Source organism: Telopea speciosissima, chromosome 10 (assembly GCF_018873765.1).
Source record: "Telopea speciosissima isolate NSW1024214 ecotype Mountain lineage chromosome 10, Tspe_v1, whole genome shotgun sequence".
NCBI lineage: Eukaryota > Viridiplantae > Streptophyta > Magnoliopsida > Proteales > Proteaceae > Telopea > Telopea speciosissima.
In genome coordinates this window covers 58,211,866-58,233,968 of record NC_057925.1, presented here as the reverse complement: position 1 = coordinate 58,233,968, position 22,103 = coordinate 58,211,866, and the positions used below count along the sequence as shown (strand labels likewise).

The window sequence follows — 22,103 nt, the reverse complement described above, 5'->3', positions numbered from 1 at the left end:
GTCTTGCCCACCTCGGGCTTTCTTTGGTAATACATTTTTTATTCACAAAAAAAAAGGTCAAAATATCTTGATATTCTCTAAAGACCAGCATACTTTCTAGCCAATTTGTTCTTTCAATGAATAACAAATTTTACACAACTGAAAGGAAAGCTGCACAAGCACAAAGTACAACAAGGAAAAGGACAACGGCCACACTTTCTCAAGAACAGATGACAGTAAGGAACTCTCCCAAGCACCATACAGTTTTCTGGGTTAGATTACTCATCCGTCAAGAGACATAACGCATTCCAACCCATATTAGTAAGACCTTCAAATGAGATGCATTAATCTACAAGGACCACCTCAGGTACAATTCAGCCATTTACGAGTAGGGCATACCGCCATCAAGCATCAAGAATAGCACAATTCAACCATTTACGAGTACGGCATACCACCATCAAGCATCAAGAATAGCATCCAAACAAAAGTCTCTGAACCATCATTGCCACCTTCAGCTCTGCAATGATAGTAAAATATTCCTATATTGGTTCCTAAACACCAATCCCAATCCTACTGCCCAGTTTTGCCACAGATCCACCATCAAAGTGTAGTTTGAAAGCCTTGGAATCCAATAACTAAATCAGAGCATGATCACTCATAGAGGTTGCAACAGATACTTATTAGCACAAGAAGTGTTAACAGGAATAAAACTAGAGCTGAATGCTTGGATAGTATAAGGCAGACCCCTAGCCATATATTTATAATGAATAGAAAATATTACATGGACAGAACTGTCCCTAACAAAGCCGACAAGGCTGTACATATCATCGGCCCGTACAATCCAACACTCCCCCTCAAGTTGGCGCATATATGTCATGTATGCCCAATTTGACTAAGATAGGAAAAAACACTTTGCCAATAAGTACCTTAGTGAACACATCGGCTAACTGATCAACAAAGTTCACAAAGGGAACACAGATGAGTCTAGCTTCGAGCTTCTCCTTGATGAAATGTCGGTCAACCTCCACATGCTTAGTACAATCATACTGGACAAGGTTATGAGCAATGCTAATGGCTGTTGCATTATCACAATAAAGCATCATGGGAAGATGGACAGCAATATCAATATCCTGCAACAAACCTCTAAGCCACATAAAACTCACAGATTCCCTGTGCCTTTGTCTTCAACTTGTGCTCTCTCAATTTCTGTTGGCAATGTACATTTGTATTCAGCCACTGGTGATGTCAGATTTCCAACATTCTTCAACTTGCAAACGGAATCTCATTGATGGAGGCTTCAAGTTGTCTTCAGATTTGAAGGCCTTTGGTGGTGATGTTGTCGATGGGAATTTAAATTACCTTGTTGTAGAGCTCTAAACGTCTGTGGGAAATATTTCTTACTCAGATCTTCTTTCATCTCTGCCCATGTAACAGGTTCTCTACCACGATAGTCAGGATAATCCATCTGGGTTCTCCACCAATTATGTGCTGGTCCCACTAGCTTGGTATGTGCTAGTCTCATTTTCCTATGCTCAGGCAAATCATACCAATTAAAATAATCATCTAAAGTAGCTAACCAATCACAAAATACCTGTGGATCTGGTCTGCCATCATAGTCTCTCAACTCATACGCCTCTGGAGGTCTATGGCATCTCCTGTAATCTTTGTATCCTCTGTTCCTATCTTCACTATGATCTCTGTCATGCCTACGTCGATCCCTGTAATCTCTGTCTTCTCTGTATTGATCTGTCCTTGGGGCTCTTTGTGCTACCGAATTGACTTGATATTTGTCCTTTTCTAGGGGAATGTTGTTGTTCCTTACTGTAGTTTGGTGTTGCTCAATTCGCTGCAATGTTTCACTTATAGCCCTTTGACCAGCATGAAACTGCTGAAGCTTCTCCAGAATTTTGTTCAAAGAGACTATGGACACAGAGGTAATGGGTTGGCCATGCTCATCCATGGCTTTGATACCACTTTAATGTAGTCCTAGATAGGTAGGAGACCTACTAAGCGCCAAACAACAGGATCAAATAACAAAAGGGGCTGCTGGTTCGAATGGACAGCACTAGGATTTAGGTCAATTCTTAGGGTTTGGGTTGGATATTGGGAAAGGGGTTTATAGGGCATTAATGGGCAGGTCTAGGGGGTCAATATGGTATAAAAAGGTTAGGATTTGGATGAGTTTTGAAATTCTGTAATTCTGGGCAGAATTGAATTTTAGGGTTTTGGGTTTGGGTTTTAATGGAGCAAGGAGATGAAGGGGTTAGAGTGGGAGTTTGGGGCTGAAACTTGGATCGAGTGTCAACAATGATGTAAGGGATGTATGCTGAAAGTTTGGTTTGAAACTGATGGACATGTTTGGAGTTAGGAGGTTTCCTAGTACAAGTAGGAGAGGGGTAAAACTGTAATTTCAGACAATCGGCTGGGTGGATGGTGCTGAAATTTGAATTGAGTCTCTCTTAGGGTTTGAGGAAGACTCGATCAAATTTTTAGCAGGTTCTAATGGTTAGATTTGGCTGGGCAGAATTCTCACGAAAATCACCTTGTATGTGACCTTCTAGAAGGAAGAAGAATAGTTGCAGAATTTCTTACTTGTTACAGGTCTTCAATGGCAGCAACTTTGAAGATGAACAATGGGGTCTCCCGATCTTCACAATGCAAAGAGATAAATAGCAGCCCTCCTGATCTTCACGATGCAAGGAGTCGATTGGAGATCCACCAATCCCTTCAACCTTGATATTACTCACAAGGCACACTCACAATGGAGCAAAGGCAGCAACAAAGGCAGCAAGCATAAAGCTAATTTTTATTAATCAAATTCGTATTCATTGCTGGCCTCCCTTACAAACTTATATAGAAGACTCAAAAATAGACTTAGACACTAAAAAGGAATGGCCTAACCCAATCCTTAACCTATTAGCTAACTTAAACTGACTACGAAACTGAAATAGACTCAAAATAGAATCCTAATCCAGCCCAACTAAACAACTAAAACAAAAACTAATAAAATCACTTAAATTGAACCATTGGTTGAACCGGTTCAATTTAAAACACCAAATAAAAAGCTAAGTATGAAAATAAAACTAAGTATGGGAGCTAATCCCGTATGCAACCTATTTACCCATATTTTAGGCCTATAAAAGTGGCCTATTACATTAGAAACCCATGGGATCAAAAGCCCAACATATATGTAACCCAACCCTAGACTTATTCCTAATAAAAGAAGCCCAGTTTGGTGATAAATCTGCATCAGTAACACTTAAAACCCTTCTGGATTGGAGAATAACCCAAGAAAATACAACTTAACCCCCTAGGTTTAAGTTTTTCTGGAGATCTTGTATCTCTAGCATAACACACACAACCAAACACTTTGGGAGTCACAATAAAGGAGGAATTCCCCACTAAAACATCATCTGGGCTACGAGAATCAAGAACCCGAGAAGCTAATTTATTGATGAGATAGGCTGCAGTGAGAACAGCGTCTCCCCAATATTGAGATGGGACATGCCTAGCAAATATCAAAGCCCTAGCCACCTCTAACAAGTGACGGTTTTTCCTTTCAGCCACACCATTATGGGCAGGGGTATCAATATAACTAGTTTGGTGAACAATACCATGGTCAGCTAGATATTTTTGAAATTAAGATTCTTTATACTCAGTTTCATTATCACTTCTCAATATTTTGAGAGTAGCCCGAAACTGAGTTTGGACCGTTTTATGAAAATGCCGAAAACATTCAAAACTTTATTTTTTGTGTAAAAGATACACCCAAGTGTTCCTAGAGTGACAGTCAATAAAAGAAACAAACCAACGATGACCAGAAAGTGATGTTTTATGACTAGGACCCCAAACATCAGAATGCACCAATTGAAAACAAGAACAACTCCTTTTATTTGATAAACAATAAGTTGAACGTGTCTGTTTGGCCAGAACACAAGCCTCACAAAAAAAGTCATCCTTATTACATTGGGTGACCAAACTAGGAAATAAATGTGCTAAAATTCCTACTAGAGGGTGACCTAATCTAGAGTGCCATTGGTAAAGTTCAGAAGCGACCAAGGAGTTCTGGTGTAGTGGAAAAGGTATTGGTGGTGGAGAAGTACGACCGAATTCAAGTAGGTACAATCCACTATGTACTTTACCCAATCCAATCATCTTCCCAGAGCCTAGATCCTAAAAAACACAATGGGAAAGAAAAAAGGATACTTTGCAATTAAGATCACGAGCAATACTACTAATAGAAAGCAGGTTAGTAGTAAAATTAGGAATATGTAAAACAGAGGACAAAGGAAGAGAGGACGTGCAGGTGATGATTCCTTTTCTAGATATGGACGAAAGGAAACCAATAGCTACTTTGACCTTGTCTTTCCCAGAAGTGGGAGAATAACGATGGAACAGGCTAAAGGAACCGGTCATGTGATTTGTAGCTCCAGAATCTATGATCCAAGGATGAGAAGCTACAGAAGCACAGTGACTACCAAATGAAATACCTGACGGGCAAAGTGTGAACCTGAAGGAGCAGAAGAGTTGGCAGTAGCAGCGGATGTAGCAAAGGCAGCAACAACAAAAGTCCTTAACACACAGAGGAATGCTTGTAGATTGCCCTGCGATAGACCAGTGTCGGTAACAAGGGTTGTGGTAACAAACTTAGTATGATTTGCTTTGTTCCTTTGCTTTTTATTGGCAGCCCTCTTAGTCTTAAAGTCAATTGGTTTCCCATAAAGTTTCCAGCACTTCTCTTTGGTGTGGTAAGGTTTGTGACAATGCTCACAAACAACAGTGCCAATAGTAGAACCACCAGAAGAAGTGCCAATAGGTTAAAGAGTAGCCGGGCCAGCAGTCTGGAGGGCTGATCTGTCAGTAAAAGGAGGGTGCAACATAGCGCAACCCTACGGTTTTCCTCAGAGGAGACCAAAGCATAGGATTGTTCAAGTGTGGGAAAAGTCTTATGGCCCAACACCCGAACACGAATCTGGTTATAATCCACATTCAAACCAGCCAAACAACCATAAACCCGAATCTTGTCCACATGCTTCTTGTATGAAGTAATTTCAGCAGCTGTAGTTGAGTGATAATCAGAGAAGTGGTCCAATTGCTGCCAAAGGCTGCGGAAAGTAGCATAGTATTTGGAGACAGATAAATCTCTCTATCTAGTGTGTAGAGCCTTCTTCCGGAGTTCATACACCTGGGCATCATTGCCAAGCTGCCCGTAAGTCTCCTTGCAAGCAGCCCAAATTTGAGAGGTTGTATCAAGGAGAAGAAACAAATTCGCAAGGTCTGAAGTCATGAAACCAATGAGGTAGGACATGAGCATCCCATTGTTGGCAAGCAATCTGTCTTGAGCAGGAACAGTCTCAATTGGCATAACACTGGTGCCATTAATATGACCGGTAAGGCCACTGCCAGCAATGGCAAAGGAAGCAGACCGAGACCAAAGCAAGTAATTAGAACCATCCAGTTTGATTAGATTACGAGGAAAGGTATGGAAATCTGATTTGCCTTGGCCATCACCAACAAAAGTAGCAGTCGAAGTCACTGAGTCACCCATGAATGCAGTAGAGAAGCCCAAATCGCAGTGAAGGGCTGTTGTGAGGGAAAAGCCAGTAAAAACTCCAAGAAAAGTGCCAAAAATTGAGGGAGAGACCTCTCTATATGCAGAAATAGGTGTCCCAAAAAATCAGCAGCAACAGAGATGGCAATCCCTTAGATCGACTTTTGCAGAGTTTTGGAAAAAAACCCTGATTTGGTGAGATCGATGTAGGGGAGAAAGCAATCAAAAACTCAGCAAAAGGGGCTGAAATTTGGGTCAAGTGGTCTTCTAATGGTGCTGGATCACTCCTCCAAAAATCAGCTTCAATGGAAATCTGAAACCCCCAGATTGATAATTGTCGGGGTTTTGAAAGAACCCTGATGTTGGGAAGGATCGATCTAAGAAACCTTCAAAGAATGGAGACAGGAACTTGGAAAAATCTGCTGCAGGTCTTGATCTTCCATAAGGGAGATTGATTTCTTATTGGAAGAGGAAATCAATCCAAAAATAACTTGAAGCTTCAAATATCGCAGGCAGGGAGGCTGGTTCCTATTGAGCAGAATTTTTTGTCATTCAATGAGGTGATGGAGGGCAGCAACTGCATCTAGTGATCACCTCATCAGCGCTGTCCTATGGGAGAATGGAGAACAAAAGAGAGGAGAAGAGAAGGAGAAGAGAGAAGGAATAGAAGTGAAGAAGAAGAAAAGAGATCGAGAATGGGGCGGTGAAGAACCCTAGTTCGAAACCTGCTCCGATGCCATGTTAACAGGAATAAAACTAGAGCTGAATGCTTGGATAGTCTAAGGCAGACCCCAAGCCATATATTTATAATCAATAGAAAATATTACATGGACAGAACTGTCCCTCACAAAGCGGACATGGCTGTACATATCATAAAAGTAGTAAAAAGTCCAGAATACCCCCATGGTATTCTGGCCCATACAATCCAACAAGAAGTAATTGATGGAAATCCCATCAAAGTCCTCCAGGAGACACAAAATCTGGCTGTTCTCACGTCAATAATAAGTTTCAACCCAACAAGATCTGTTCCATCCGCTGGACATCCTTCCGTTTCTTTCTAAATAATCCAAATGCCAATTAGAGACAAAGGTCCAAAGCAGATTTCCTCTCATCCCAGAGGAAGCCAATAGCCAAAATCCCACATTTTACCACAAAGAATACTACCATACCGTAGATTCTCCAGTAGATCCCGTACACATACAGACATAGATGCAAAAACATAATAGGTGCAGCAGACATTTCAGGTACTCATATTCCACTAGGTATTTCTCAACACAATGATGTTATCTTATCTACATTACGGTGAGTAGATCAAATTTGGCAACTGCATGGCATAGTACAGGAAGTCATAAGCATTGCAAATCAACAATACAAACATAAGAACCTGCTTGCAGATAACACTAAATCACCTGTTACTGTTTAACCTTATGAACTGTAGAAGGCTGGTATATGATAGTAAAACACTGAATTAGCTATTACTGTTCAACCTAACCCTTACTGTAGAATGCCATTTATGAAGTAATATTACATTCAAAGTAATAACTTCCAATGCTACTATTAACAAAACTAATATTACCATTAGTACATAATTTCCTACCAAATGTTGTTTTTGACAAATATGATAAAGTGAATACTTGTAAATAGTCAATATAGACTCACACTCGTCGCAAAAAGCATACCAGGCGATTCTTTACATGTCCAAAAAATGATGGAACATCCGGATATTTGCACGGTAAAGAGCTATGAGACTTCTGAAAACAAATAATGTCCCCATCTTCAATCTGTAAACGAAGGAAACACAACAAACACACAATTCAATCACCCCTACATAATAAATACCTTGCTAAATCGAAAAGTGAGTTTCTTGTCAATGTGTTCACACTTGACACTAGGTTCAAGCTTAATTTTCTGATCAATCAAACATATTATATCAATCAAAACGGAAAATGCAAGCAAGAAACACACAATTCAATCACCCCTACATAATAAATACCTTGCTAGATTGAAAAGTGAGTTTCTTGTCAATGTGTTCACACTTGACACTAGGTTCAAGCTTAATTTCCTGATCAATCAAACATATTATATCAATCAAAACAGAAAATGCAAGGCAAGCAAGACACACACAATACAATCACCCCTACATAATAAATACCTTGCTAGCTCGAAAAGTGAGTTTCTTGTCAGTGTGTTCACACTTGACAACCTGATCAGCACAGAAGCAAGGGCATGAATAAATAACAAATTCTCGAAGTATGGTATAACCATAGTAGACTTCACAAAAAACTGACAAAAAAGAAAAAAACGTCTACAAATCTACAACAAACATCAGACGTACTTATTTTCCTTCCTAGTAAGAAAACTGAAATAAAGGATCAGAGATGAACCTTATAAACTTCTATTTCTTCATTAGGGACAAAGCTAGCCATTTCATTTAGTTTTGTTAGGATATCCACAGGCTTACCAATACCCTTAACACAAAGGCTTCCAATATACCTGAAAATATTAAATAAAAACATTAAAATCAATCGCGTTATTTGATTTACCCAAAAAAAAATTCTTCAGAGTAGGAGGGCAAGAAAAACTAAGCACCGGAGCTCTTCTTTCTCTGGGTCATATAGCTTGAAGAAAAGCAGAATATCGTCTTTTGTAACGTCCGGTGGAGGAATAGGGTGCAAATCCTGTATGACATTAAAGAAAAGCATTGAGAGTGCAAAAATACACGACTCAAGCAAGCTTGACAATGTATTAAATTAAATTAAAAATTAAGAACAGTTACCGGTCTAAGCTCCCCATCCAAGAGTAATTTAATTTCTGCATTATACGCTTTATTTGAAACTTCCCCCAACTGTCCAACCTACAAGGAAGGTTGCAAAATTATAAAAAGCAAGTCTTGCATGTACTAGACTGCAATTACATTAGAGAACCAACCACCCTGTTGATATAAACGCCTAAATCAGAAGCAGGAGCTTATATTATAAAGAAAACAAAGAGGGTTCCAAAGATAACTACTGGAAGATCCTAAGCAAACAGTTTAAGATCAAACTTAGACCAGAAAAAATTAAATTCAATGTCCAAAATTTAGCACCCTTCCTCCAGATTTGAATAGTTTGGCATTAGCCTCCCTGTACCTGATGATTTTAAGCTTGATTAATGTTTTGCAGTGATATCACTGTTTTTTTTTTGAAGGGGGTGGGGGAACTGGAAAGATATATTATATTTAAAATCAACACCAAAAGAATAGGATCACAAAATCGAGAGAAATTCCAGAATTTAGGAAAAAGTTCAACAAGCAAGATCCAGAGATCAGAAAGCTGGATAATCCTGGTCGAGTGGTCCTTTTTGGCTACGTTTGGTAACGTTCCACGGAAGGTGTATTTGCATTTTTCCGTTCTCCGAGAACGGAATAACAGGTCAAATCCGTTTGGCATGTTGGTTCGTTTTTTTGGTCTTAAAAAATGAACTGGTGCTTATTTGGGTGCTGAGAACGGCATTTGCAAAAAGTGAGACTTGTTTTGTTGTTCCGTGGAACGGCACAACTACAGGGCACAAAAAAAATCGAGACAAATCACTCGATTCACTCGACGGGCTTCACAAACTACAGGGCACAATCAACCACTGTACCTGGAGCGACCAGCGATCACCACCAACAACCTCCATCGAAGGTAAAGCTCTATCTCTCGATCTCTCTCTATCCCTCTCTTTATCTCACTTTATCTCTGTCGCTCTCGCTCTCTGTGCGAGATCTGGTACAAAGAAACCCTAGCTCTGAGTCGTCTTCTCGTGCGGCCAATGAACTGAAACCCTCAATTTGGAACCTGATACAAAGAAACCCTAGGTTTCGTCTTTTTCCCCACCTGAATGACGATTCCACTCTCTAACTCCACCATTTGGAACTCGATTCAAGGCTGATGTCTGTCTCTCCATCTCTCGGTTGTGGTTTTGATTTTTTTTTTAAAATTTTAACTAATCTTCATGAGTATATAAAAATGTCTTTTTTTTGGTTGCATTGCAGATCTGTTCTCTTGAATCAGACTTGGTTCTCAATCTTGCTAACACCAGAAGGTATAGCCGAAACCCCCTTGCATATCTTCTCTTTTCATTTCCTGCGTTGCTTGTGATTGTTTGTTACATTCCAATGCCTAACTTCACATGTTGTTTGATAAAAATGCTCCTGTGTATTTGCTTCACATGTTGTTTTGGGTTTAGTTCAATTCAATGATATGACTTCATTTCTTTCTTTGGGTTATAGAATTATTAGATCCTTTTTCCCCATTTTGTTTGGTTAATTAAAATGATGTGTTTAATAACATAATGTGGTTATATGGTTGAAATAAGACAACCTCCGTACATTCTTAGAGTTTAGGATGCAACTGGTGCTGAAACCTCTCTAATCTCTGATCAATGACTTTGGTAGTTATGGCTCGATATGTGACAGCTTATTCTACTGTTAAACAATAAACACTCAAAGAATCAAACAAAGATGTTGAGAGACGTCCTTGAAGCCTTTGGTTCTAAACTAGATTTGAACAAAAGTGAAGATTAGATTCAGATTTGGGTGGTCAAAGTTGTAGTTTGACTTAAAAAAACGTGAATTTGACATGTTTGGCCTAATTATCTTTTGGACATTGGAATGTTAATGATGGTTTTTTTTTAAAAAATTTGTGTCATTCGGTGTAGTAATGAAGGAAATGCCATTACTGTAATTTCTGACAAATTTGTATGAACAGATTTTACCAAACGCCATAGTTGTTCCAGAACTGTTAGAACAGTTCTAGAACAGATTTGCCAAACGGTCAATTACATACAAAGAACATTGCTTCAGACCAAGAACAAAAAAAAACGTTTCTGGCCAAAAACACCCATTCTGGATGAAGAACCATAGTTGTCATGGCGTCAAATCCAAGTCGGTGGAGGGGTGTCTGATCGATATATCGACACGTCACCCACCATGGCGATCATGTCGACCATGGCAGAATTGTAATTAAATCCAAAGTTGAATGGCAAAGTTGATTGGCAAACTAGTAGATAAATCAAGATTTATAAGAACAATGGCAGAATTGTAATTAAATCCAAAGTTGAATGGCAAACTAGTAGATAAATCAAGATTTATACGAGCAATGGCAGAATTGTAATTAATCTGAAGTTGTAAAGGAGTGGCAGAACTGTAATTTAATGCAGTTAAAGAGAAAACTGAAAGGGCTAAACAGAATAGCAATAGAGAATATAGGGGGTTATATATAAATAATATAAGTTGTCCTTACTTGCAATTTTAAAGACTTAACATGTTTTCTTCAACCTTGCAATAAAACGATAGAAAGAGGGGCAGAGAGGCGGTGAACTGGAGTAGTTCCAACAGAGGAAACTCCTTATGAAGACAATTCTCCTTGCAATTTCTGGAACAAAATCGCAGCACCAAGGTCTGCCGATCCCAACGAGAAATAGCCCCATAATTCTGCTGGCAACCGAATGGTGAGATCTGAAATCAGATCTGGCGGATGTCTTCGTTGCAGGTTACTTCGAAAAATTGAATCTCACAGAAAGAGAGACTTTTGGATACTTCCAGGTATGGATCACCCAAGAGAAACGAACTTATGGATCAAATCTCAGAACCAATCGATGTGTGTGTAAGGATCCTATGATGGCTTTCCAGAATCTGGTAGTACCGCCCAGAAAGAAAAAACTCACAAACCAAGGCTAAAATAGGAGATTTAGGGAAACAGGGAGTGGGTCTAAGGTTGGAGAAGAAACAATAAATTAAAGAAGAAGAAATCGAAGAGGGAAAGAGAGACAACACGTCATGGCATAGGTCGATATCCACATTTCTCCAACGCCAGGACGCCATGGCAGCACCATGGCAACGCCATGACAACTATGCGAAGAACGTTACCAAACGTAGCCTTTGAGACCTTGCCCAAATAAAGTGGAATAAATCACCTGCTTCGAACCGAGTATAGAAATGAAGGTTTGGATTTCGCTTCATTTTTACTGGGTCGGTGTGAAGTATGGCTTGTCCAATTGGAGCCAGAATAAATGCTGCTATAAGCAAGATCTAAGCGTCGGATCTGCTGAATCTGACAATTCCTTGTAGTAGTAGGAAACCTCAAGTTTGACTAGTCAACTGATATTTTCAACAATCAGGTTCAGAATTCATATCAGTGCTATCAAACATATAATCATCACTGAAATCAGATTCATCAGAATTCTAAAACATAATCTCGTGAATATCCAGTTTTTTTTTTGATAGTTAGGCCCCAAGGAGAATTGAACTCATGACATCTTATTTGTGAGGTGTTGGTCCTTCCCAACTGAGCAACCTCCTTAGGGTTTTGAATATCCAGGTTTTAGAATGCCATGTTCACTAAGTCCTAATAAGCAATCCTGTATGTAGTCGGCAGCCTTAATACCAATAGTTTAGGCCCATTAAAGTGGCCTATTACATTGAAAACCCATTGGCCTAAAGGCCAACTCAAGGCTTATTTCCAATAAAATAAGCCTATTGAGATGATCTAACTGTGTCACATACTCTCTCGAATATCCACCAAAATAGCAAATGATAACGAAAACTTGGAATAGGAATACAGCATTCAATTAGTATAATCAAAACTTGATATTAGGATGGTGTTTAGGCTATTGACTTTATGAGATTTATGAGATGAAATTGTAGATCAGACCTTTGTTACTTTGATTTCCAGCATACCAGATGTGACTAGGAATTCTCATCGCAGAAACCAAACCTGAATCTCAACTGCAGGCTAGAACAGGTACGGACAGCTTTGATATTCTTCAAGAAGAAATCAAAGAAATAAGAGAGCAGAAACCTGGGCTGCACACCGCAAGGATTTGACAGGCTTCACCACCAATTGTGGCCTTGATTTAACACAATGAGAGAACAGACACTGATTCACCACAGAGTAACATAGTCCTAGGTTGGTAGGAGACCAACTAGGAACCAGTACACCAGGATCTGATATGAACTGGAAGTCCGATTGGGACAGAATATGGGTTTAGATGAATATTAGGGTTTGGTTAGGGTTTGAGGTGTTGGTATTTGGTAATGCTAGGCAGCTGTAGGGGAGTTTATCAATGAAGGTCTTGTGATGTTTTGATGAGCAGAAGTGTGTAAACTAGAATGACAGAAGGTTAGGGTTAGGGTTTCAGGTTTTGGAAAAGAGGAAAAGATGGATTTCTAGGGTTTGGCAGGTCAGAAGTTAACCAAACAAGAATGGTTTTCTGAGAATGTAGACTGTTCTGACGGTTGGTCTGGACTGGGCAGAAATTAGGGTTTATGGGGTTTTCTAAGCTTACAGTGGGAGGATGGGGCTAATCTTTGGACCAAGTTTCCCAATATGGCAGGGGAGTAATCAATCCAAATAAGACAGGTTTTCACAGGATGGTTATGTCTGTGGAGATTTTAGGTTATGGGAAATTGAATATAGAAAAGGGGGAAAGCTAGGGTTTGGGGTTGTAGAAGATCAGAAATAGAATTGGGGGTGGGGAATGTTTCAGACTTGCTTGAAATGGCAGAATGTAATCGGCAGCAGCTTCTTGATGAAGGAACTTGAATAAAAATCGAATCTTTAACTGAAACTATAAAGTAGAACTTGAAGAGAACCACCCAGGCTTCACACCGTAAAGTGTCGATTGGATTAAACACCAATCCCACCAACAAACCACCAAGGCTTCACATCGCAAGGTGGCGATTGGATCACATACCAATCCCACCAACTTTGATCACACATAGAGCAGATCTTCAATAGAAGAAAGGTTGCAACAGCTTGCAAGAGCAAATTTCATAAAACAATGAGGTAAAGAGGAGCCCCACGGTTGTTCTTTATTCATAATGGCCAAAGGCCTAAATTCCTATGCAGCCTACGAATAGGAAATCCCAAATCCTAGCCTGAGTCTAAATACAAAACACTCCCTATCTAAAATTCGTGTAGAAGTGTGGACCCTAAAATATAACTTAAGTTAAAGAAATTATTAAATCCTAAAAGAATACTCTAAAATCACTTAAATTGGACCAGTGGTTCAACCGATTCAATTTAGAACACTAAAACGTGAAAAGAAACTAAGTATAAGGCTAATCCCGTATGGAACCTAAGTACCCATATTTTAGGCCCATAAAAGTGATCTATTACATTGAAAACCTGCATCATAGAGCAAAGCAAAACCACAACTTTGATAATAGAAAAACATGAGGATCAGGGCTTCTCCCCAATCCTTATTTATAACTAAAAACAGTTTTAATTAGACTAGGATAACCCCCCTATCCATCCCCACTTAAAAGTTGCCTCATCCTTATAGAACTCTAAAAGAAAATGAGTTAATGTGGACCCATAACTTAAGTTCTATTTAAAAACACAACTTACATTGAACCGTTGAGCCACTGGGTCAAACAGAACTTAACTAAAACACTCAAAATAAAACAAAAACAAAGTGGACCCAGGTCATGTTATGCCTGTTTAAATTAAAAAAATAGCCGTGTTAGGCCTAGTTCTTCTTGGATTTCTTACCCTAGTAAGTCTTTATTTCTGCATCACCAACCCAAACGCTTCCCTGACCCACCCCCCCCAAAAAAAAAAAAAAAAAACAAGGGTGGGATATCACTGATTCTTGCTATTGCATTTAATTATCAAGTTCCCCAATAATGAGAGAAAGGAATAACACTAAAGAAAGCTTTGCATGGTCTCAGAACAATGCGTTCCAAACCAGAATTGCAGAAATAAGATATGGTTCCTAAAACAACAATTAAGCAAGTGACTTTCTCTTTAAAGACATCGGAAAGGGTACATTGACTCTGAATTTTCATATTTGCATACTTCAGAAGGTGAAACATTTTGACAAAGTAAAGAACAGTCTGCCGAAGGGATTGACAACCTTCACCTAACGAAACAAGGTATCAGAATAATCACAAACCCAGCTCTCAAGTTGCAGTGGAAAAAATGAAAAAAAAACAATAGCTTTCTCATCAATGCGTTAAAATCTAGACTTAGAACCCTTCTTTTGGAAATTGCATTCTTCTAATCAACTGAAGGAGGCCTTAACAGAAATCTAACTCATTCAACACCTACAGAATGCATTTCCCAACTGAATAAAAATCAGAATGATAATTACAGTGCAATATCACTTTGAATGTAAAATGAAGTATGTTACCCGCCCTTTTTTTCCCCCTTCGATAGAAGCACCAAGAAGTAAAGCAATGCATCTATGGGTAGATTCAAAATAACTTATCAAATATAGGTGACTGGATAACTAGATCTGATTTAGAAGGAACACAGCAACAAGAAATAAAGCAATACATGTAGTGCTAGATTCATGATAACTTTTGAAAATAAGTGGTGGAAACAAATAAAACAAAAAGGATATGATAATAGAAATACCTACTGATTGTTGCTCTTCCTGACAAGTCAATGGCCTGCTTGGACGATAGGTATTGTTTTGACCCTTGGCCCACAGCCAAAAGCGCTGGTATCGCACTGGAATGCCAAACGCTTTAGCAACCTCTTCCTATAAACCATTTCAATAGTTAGATGATAACCAAACAGAAGGAAAAATAAAACCTTGATTATGGCTAGTTCTCTACATGTATTAAACATACCACACATCACAAAAGCTCTCTATGGTTGGATTTCTATTTTAATTACATATTGGTTTCTTAAAATAAGTAAACCAATATTTTTTTTCAATTTAAAGAAAATATTCTATCCATGATAATAATAATGATAGTACTAATGATAACAATAATAATGATGCTGATGAGAATGATAATAAAAAAAGACATTAATGTTAATAATAAAGGGGCGTACCCAATGCATGAGGTTCCTGCCAATGCGGGATCAAGAGAGGATCACAATGTATGCAGCCTTAACCCCTACTTCGCAGAGAGGTTGTTTCTCGAGGAGGGGCGTGTGCATTCAGAGTCACCGAGACTTATTGAGGCTGCAGCAGGAAGTGTTGACCCTGCTGGTGATGACCTTGTTGGTAGTGGTGGCATGCGGAGTGGTGGTTATTATGATGATTGTCATGAGGGGATGCGCGAGCAGTACTAGTATCCGCTGGGACAAAGGCGGGGCCTGTGCGTTACACAGGTGAGTCTCATTTTACGCATGCCACACAGGATCGAAACCATGGTGTCCCCGCTACGTACAAGAGAAAGAAGGGTCGCAAATAGTCACAGGCTCAGGATGATGACATGTGTATGAAGACCATGTTTACAAGTTTTAGAAGCATGAGTATAGATACTACTAGTGAGCGTCAGTCATGGCATTCATCTCTGTAATATCCGTGCCCAAAATATAAGGGTAATTTGGACTTTTCACCATGTGTGCAGAATCTTTACCAGTGGACCAGTGAAGGATGGAATCTTGGTAGTTAGCATACACACTCGAGGTAAGAAACTTGCTAGTGTGTCTAAAGTGTAGTGCTTGGTGGACATACTGGTAACTTCACCTGTGCTTTGCTTATAAGCAACTTTTATTTAAACATATTTATTTATAGGCCTCTTAATATCTAAGCTAGTTAGCCTAGTGGTTAATACTTGGTACATGATTAAGTGGTCTAGGGATCAAATCCCGTTTGAAGCAAATAAGTGGGGATTTTATTCTTTTACTTTGAACAACATAGTGGGTCCCACTTACAAACTACTAGGTGAGAGAAGGAGAAGAAAAGATCCACGTTTGAGGAGGGATGAGTGTGCTCCACGGCTTGGAGGGGTTTCTATCTGAGGGAAATAAGGAGATAAGAAAGTAGGGGGGAGAGAGAGAGGGATAATGAGATAAATACAAAGAACGAGAAATTGAGTTGAAATAGGAAAGAGTGGGATAAAGTCTGATTTTGTTTAGAAAGGGAGAGAGAGGCATTAATTTGTTTAAAAAGGGAGAGAGAGGCATAAAACGTGAAAGAGGGAGATTGAGAGTACAGAAAGGGAAAAAAAAAGGGAGAGAAAGAAATCGTGGAAGGAGAAAAGAGAAAAAAAGAAGGCAAAAGGAGAAAGGAAGGGGGGGGGGGGGGGAACTTCATACCCTTCTCCATTGCTCTCCTTTGCTCAAGCTTGGGAAGATAGGGCCTTGTATCTAAAGGTTCGATTGTTTATTTTGGTTCAAGAGCGGTAAGTAAACATTATACTTCAATTCTTGTATTTTTCCACCTCTCCAACTAGGACTTCCAATTTGATCTTAATCCTCCTATCAATGTTGATTTTAGTAAAACCTATGATCTAATTCCTTACTCCATCATTGTTGATCTTTTATTAATCGATGATCTAATTCCTTAATCCATCAATGCAGAATTTATTTAATCTATGATCCTACTCTCTTATTGATCCTTGTTATATGTTGATTTATCAAGATCCTTTAAATCAAAGCATGAAGGTTATTTTAATACCATAATTGTCCTAGCATGAAATTCAATTGAAGTTTGGCAATATGTATGATATTTTAAGAGATGGAAATAATGTTTTCACATGCATTCTTATAGTTATACAAGTCTTCCAATGACTCTGAGATTTTAAAGAATTATGTGGTATCTACCGGAATGGGTAATGTCATATTGTTTAAGGCTGTATCACGTTACAGGGCAATATGTCACACTCTCGTAGGTTGTACCAAAAATATTTTGACTGAAAGGTTTTGGATGGAATCTAAATATGGTTAGGAGTTGTATTACGTCACAAGCCGTATCACCTTACGGGGCCATAATTCAAAGTGCTCTACTTACTTTTATTTTCTTGTGTTGAATTAATACTGTTGAAGGTTGAAATTGAAATGAGATATTTTTCTGTTATATAACAAATGCATGGCATGGCATGAAACTGTTCCGTATCTTTATTCGATTTGTTGTCTTAAATCCTAGTTTTTTCTTGACGATTGACTTTTAATTCAAGACCCTCGATTTAATACTTGCAGGGTTGTATGATGTGTACTTGCTAAGCTTTTTCCCCAAAGCTTACCCCTTTATATCATTTCAGATGGTGTGTCTTTAGAAATCGAACCTGAAGCACTACTTGGTGGATGGGCGAGTGGAGAAGAGGAGCCTTGTGAAGACATCGATGGACCCTTTTATATTTGCTATTAGAGAATATTAGGGACTGTTATCAGTTTAGAACCTTTTAGAATTAATGTTATTTTGATACTTTATGGTAGAATTTTATTAAAGTTTTATTTCAAGTCTAGAGACGACTGTAATTAGTTAGTTTGATGGTTTGAATAAGACTTCCGCTGATTATCTCTGAAAAATGGTCACTAGTAATGATTTTATGAGAAACCATTTATTTTACCACACTTGTGATTAATTCCGGTTCATTATCTTTAAACCGCGTCGATCCTTGAACCGTTAACGGCCTAATTCCCAAACCGGAAGGCAGGGCGTTACAATCTCAGCCTCATCATGACTATGATTAGGGCCAGGAGCGCACTGGTTCCGAATATAGTTGCTATGGGCAGCCGAAGTCAGTACACTATGACCATGACTTCGACACTCGGAGCACTGGGTCAGGGTTTGTGGACAACCTATTCATAGTCCCAACCCAACCATACATGCCTTCGGATAGCAGTGGATCGATCCCATTCTTCTCATCGCAACCGCCTCTTCTAGTTCCATACCCTAGAATAGGGTACCTTCAGACAGCTAATGACAACACTTATGTAGGCTGTGTGGTAGACTACACCAATTTCTGGCATGAATTTATGACATGGGAAACCTACGTGGCACAATCTGAGCCATACTGGTGTCGGAAACATGGCTTGGAAGAGTAGATTTATCTCATATATGTTAACATTGAACTTCACATTTGTAATGTTTATTTAAATTGCTTAATATCAATTGTATGATTTCAATGCTTTTAATTAGTAAATTATGTGTAGAATAGGGCCTATTAGTACGTTGTCGCTTGCCGACCTAGGGTCCGAAGTGAAACTCCTATTTGGACTTTGTTTTTGCAAAATCTGATAGTGACATTGTGTTGGCCTAAAATAGAATATGAGTACCAAGTTTCAAAACCAAACTAGGTCTAAGACCCACCGAAACCAGGCTTCTAGTTGGAAAAAAAAAATACCCCAACTCAACAGAGATCTCGATTCAACTCGGTTTTTTCTAAGGTCAAAATCCGAGTTTTAGTTCCTTGACTGCAACCCAAACAATTGATTATTGGCACAAGTACCAAATACTTTATATGACTTAAGCATGCATAAAAGAAAGGTTTTCTAAAACAAAGTTGTCAAGGGGACGCTTAGGAATCCAGGCACCCTTTGTTGTAAGGGCTTGATGGTATTGCCTTGATTTTTTCCCTCATTCAACGCCAATGATCGCCTAGATGACAGAAACCGTGACAACTACGTTCTAAAAAGAACAAATTCTCCACCACAAAAAATTCCACCATAGGCCAAAATTTCTAAATAGACGAAGGATATTCTACGACACTTTGCCTCTATTTCCATTTAACTTCCTCAAATAATATGCCAACTGAACACGTCATGAACCACTCTGTGTAGAAATAGATAATTAGCCCCCAAACTATTTCAACAAGAACCAGTACATCAACCAGCTCAACTAAGACTTGTCCCTAGAGGCCAAACTTCCTGAAATGCAACGCAAATACTAACTGAACTATACCTTGAAAAGGATAAAAGGCATTTCCTCTTGAACACGGAAGCTCCAAACTTTATCATGATCCACAAGATCAAAATAAATATCCCTCCCAGTCTGCTCAACGAGATCCTCAATCCGTGCAACCTAATGGTACAAAACAACTACTTTAGTAAGAGAACCAAGTGGTTCATCAATTCTGACTCTGGGTAGAAAATCAATTACTCAAAAGCCATGTTTCATGTATTAACCTTTATGACTGTATAAAGGCGACCCTCTGCTTTTTCCCTTCTCTTGTGCTCCTTTCCATCATGGTCTTTGATTTCTTTCTTCAACATTATCTGAAATACAAGGTTAGATGTGCTCAAACAAAATTCCTCCAACAACCACACCCCCCCCCCCCCAAAAAAAAAAAGAAAAAAGAAATAAGTAATAAGTGAAGAATTCAAATCAATTATTCATAGACCAAGTATCCTACCTTTAGGTGTTCATTTATGCCATTCTCATCCACGTTACAAATTATTTTCTCCTTGTCACTTTTACGTATATACACAAGCATGTAGGCAGTGCCGTCCAGGCAAGAATTTATCTGCGGTAATTGTTAGGAGAAAAGGGGAAACAAATGAACACATGTTAAAATGAAATGCCAGCGGAAGGATCCTAAAAGTGCACTACAAAGCATACAGAGTGCAAGAATATCACCTTTTCCCCAACACCAAACTGCCCTTCCAAGGCACTATTCTCATCTTCTTTTGTTACACATTCATCATTAAACTTGTACCTGAATATAACCACATAAAAGTCAGTATTGGGAATTAACGATTGATAGTGATCACGATACTGTCGGACCATACAAAAATAGCTTAACAGAAATCTTGAACAGTTCATATCGTAAACTATAATACAGAATCAAGAAACACTCAAGCATTTAGATGTCACAGAAACAAGAAACATCGTAAGGAATGAGCATATTAGAGCTGAATTGGGAGTTGCGCAGATCAATGACAAGCTTCGAGAGAGTTGTTTGCAGTGGTACTGTCATGTTCAACGGATGCCTAGGGACACCCTTGTAAGGAGGAGTGATATGATCCCAATTGAAGGAGTCAAAAGAGCAAGGGGTAGGCCTAAAATGATATAGTTCAAAAACTCACCGAAATCTCGGTTAGATCTCGAATATCTCAAGAATCTCGAGCTCCTCGAGACGAGATGACATACGAGACACAAGACATACACAATTTTGAATAACTCGATCGAAATTTAGAATATTTTGGGAATCTCAAAGAAATCTCGAATATTTTGAGAATCTTGACCTCCTCAGTATTCATACTATTGTATTGTTGGGACTTGGGAGTTGAGACGTGGAAGACTAGGGTAGTAAGGTGTCTATGACTTATTTATTATTCATTGTACTTGGGTTAGATGTCTATGTAATATTCATTGTGAACAAATCACTGTATTTTGTGGTTTGTTGTAGAAACTTTAAGTCATTAACTATTTTTTAAATAATTATTCAATATTATGTGTCTTCATCCATTATTGCATAATTTGCATGTTTCACCTACCAGTTATGTCTCATAGCACTCAAACAATGTGTAGAATAGGCAATATTACATTAAGGGTTCAATGATTACTGCCAAGCAAGGGTGCAAATCCAAAACACCAAATTGGGTGTTTTTATTTTACAATTTGAAGATTTAAATATGCTTATTAAGCCTAAAACAAGCCTCCCTTAAAGTTTTAGAGTCAACTATGGCCATTTGCCTATCGAAACATCTAACCGAAACAAAACATAAAAATACACTAACTCGCCGAAAGTGGAGACGAGTTTTTGAACCTTGAAAATGACCATAGGGGGGGAAGCTGTGAGGAAGGACATGCATAGTCTAGATCTTGTACCAAGTATGACCTCAGATAAGGCAAGGATCCATGTAGCAGAACCCATTTAGCTTAGTTTTTCCCCACTTGCTGGGCTGAACTTCATTCCTCTTACCCCCATCATTGTTGCATCAAGGCCCGACCTCTTACTCCTTTCATTTTTCTTTTTATTTTTCATCTTTTTCTTGTTTTCTTTCCCCATCTCATTTCTCATCCATCTTTTACCCATCTCTTCATTCCCTTTTTCTGTTTAGACCTCAGTTTTCCCTACTTTGGGATAAAGCTAAGTTTGTTGTTGGCGTTGGAGAAACATGAATTAGAGTGCACAAAACCATGCTTCAACACACACAGAAACCCCATCTGAGCAGGGCAAGATACGACGAAAAACAACCAATAAGAGTGTAAAAACAAAAAGTTTAATAACTAGTGAACCAGCTTATGAGTTTAAAAGAGCTGAATGAATGAAAAAAAAAGTATTTTCACACCTTGTACACTATATATATCATAGGCATGGTTTTGGGAGTCGTCATACGGCCCGACTGATCCTATATATTTTAAACCAAGTACTGTATATAAGTCCTTTGCTCCTTCAATTGGTTGATACTTGTGATTGTCCCAAACCGATCTAGATCAATACCATCCATGACAATAGAATTTTTTACATACAAGTTCTCTAAACTTGGCAGAATACAGATACGTTTAATACCACACCTAAGCAACCACAATTCTTTCACAGAAATCTCGTAATCTAGGCCAAAAAAATAAACTTATATTTTAACAGGCAGCAGTAAATTATGAAAGCCTCTATTCGTGTCCCGGCAATACTCTTAAAATTTCAAAACAGTTCAATGCTTACAAACACCACCATTCCGAGGATATGATACAAACCATTGATCAGAGAGGGTTGGCCTGATAAAAGCATAATAACATCCATCACGATCCCCACCACTGTGAACCAAAACACTGCAAACAAACATGGATGAGTAAGGAGCAGGATGTAAGGAAAAAAAGATTCCTTCAAAGTCAAGTAACATAACTTTTGTTGATAAAAAAGTACAAGAATTAATTCCTACTTTTGAGTATAGTAGCACAGCAAAAAAAAAAGAATTTTATAGTT

The 22,103-nt window shown here is 38.6% G+C and overlaps 1 pseudogene; it reads right to left on the bottom strand.

Annotated features, from left to right (window-relative positions):
* LOC122643801 overlaps positions 1-22,103 on the bottom strand; it is a 93,988-nt pseudogene that overhangs the window by 19,162 nt on the left and 52,723 nt on the right.